The following is a 2,022-nucleotide window of genomic DNA, read 5'->3' as shown; positions in this document are numbered from 1 at the left end:
TTAGGTTTTTTAATTTTTAAAATTAAAAAACCACATAATACATATAAGTATATAAGTAAGTATTAAATGTAATAGATATGATCTTAAATTGAAATAAATATGTGTTTTCCTTCCTTATTTTAAAATTTAATTCTAAAAAATCTTTAATGTTTACATTTTGATATTATATTTTTGGGTAAATGACACAAAAAACACTATTTTTACACAGAAATTCGATTTTGACACCGTGTTTTTTTTTTTTTTTTTTGTCAATTTTAACACTGTGTTTTCAAGTTTGTTATAATTCTGACCACTGGACCGGTTAACCAGGTTGCATGCTGACATGGCATGCTGACATGATATGCTGATGTGTCAAAATTGAATTTTTTTTCTCACAAAAAACACTAAGTTTTCATTTTTTTCGATTTTGACACTAAGTTTAATTTTTTCTTTCAACTTTGACACTATGTTTTTTTTATTCCAAATCGAACATCATTTTTTTCAATTTTGTTCAATGTTGACAATTTTCTATTTGAAGTCATATAAATATTTTTTTAATACATTTAAACTGTATAAATATGTTTTTTTTCATTTAAAAACCATAGTTTTGTATAAATACATTTTTTTTACACTCAAACCATATTTTTATGTATTAGTTATATAAAAATTGTATTTTATATTAAATATACAGCTTTAAAATGTGTTTGGAGGTTTGGAGGCGTGTAGTCGATCAAAACTCGAATATCAAGTTTGCAACCCATTAAATTTTTACAGCTTATTAGAAGCTTATGGTTAGTTTGATTCTCATGATATAACTAATGCTTTGAATGTAACAAAAAAAACACCTTGTATATAAATAAAAATGTGGTTTTTAAACGAAAAAAATATGTTTATACGGTTTCAAATGGAAAATAGACAAAATTAAACAAAATTTGATAAATGATGTTCGATTGGAACAAAAAAAACATAGTGTCAAAATTGAAATAAAGAATTAAACTTAGTGTCCAAATCGAAAAAACTGAAAACTTAGTGTTTTTTGTGGAAAAAAAATCAATTTTGACACGTCAGCATGTCACGTCATCAAAACTGACACGTCATTATGCCACGTCAGCATGTAACCTGGTTAACCGGTCAAGTGGTCAGAATTGTAATAAATTGGAAAATACAGTGTCAAAATTGACACAAAAAAAAACACGGTGTCAAAATCGAATTTGTGTGTAAAAAGAGTGTTTTTTGTGTCATTTATCCTATATTTTTTAATTAACCCATGTAATACATGAGTCTCACATCTAGTAAATGAATAGTTTTAATCTTTTTTTGCCAAATGTCACTCTAATAAAACTCTTCATTAATATTATGTCATGTGTCATATAAATATATTAGGCAATTCATTTCAAATTCGAATTTATATTTTCTAATTATATGTTAAATTTGAAGTTATAATAACTTTAAAATTTTGATATATCTTTTAATTAATAATTTGTTTAAAATGACTTCTTTTAAATAACTAATTAATAATTATAATTTTTTATTATAAAAATTTAATTAATTTTATAGATGTGGATCTCACATGTTATAAACTAGTTAAAGATGATATATATAACAACAGACGTTAAGTAAATAAGTATTGTAAATCTCACTTACACCTTTTGTAGGCAAAATTTTTATTAATAGTATATTCGATACAAGCATGATATCATGAAAAAATTGGGTTAAAGACTAGTCTTTTCTAAAAGTTGTATCCAATCTTAGAATTATTTCAAGAATATTCAAATTATAAAAACCTTATATGTATCTCTAGTAAACTTTTTGAATTATCTTCGTAGTTTGCACATTATTGCAACGTATATTTTTTTGAATGGATTGTAATTTAATCTTAAACTATATCTATATCTCCAACGAGACATGAGTAATCTATCGTATGAAAGACACATTGTCTAACTCGAGATACCACTTCCAAACCAAGAAATGATATAGTTGTAGGTACGTGTTGCTAATTTAGTTTGTAGTTTGTACATGCAGCTTATATAGTTGTGAAGGAAA

The sequence above is a fragment of the Lactuca sativa genome, chromosome 6, assembly GCF_002870075.4.
Source record: "Lactuca sativa cultivar Salinas chromosome 6, Lsat_Salinas_v11, whole genome shotgun sequence".
NCBI lineage: Eukaryota > Viridiplantae > Streptophyta > Magnoliopsida > Asterales > Asteraceae > Lactuca > Lactuca sativa.
The sequence above is the reverse complement of the archived record's forward strand: the minus strand, read 5'-3'. Positions refer to the sequence as shown.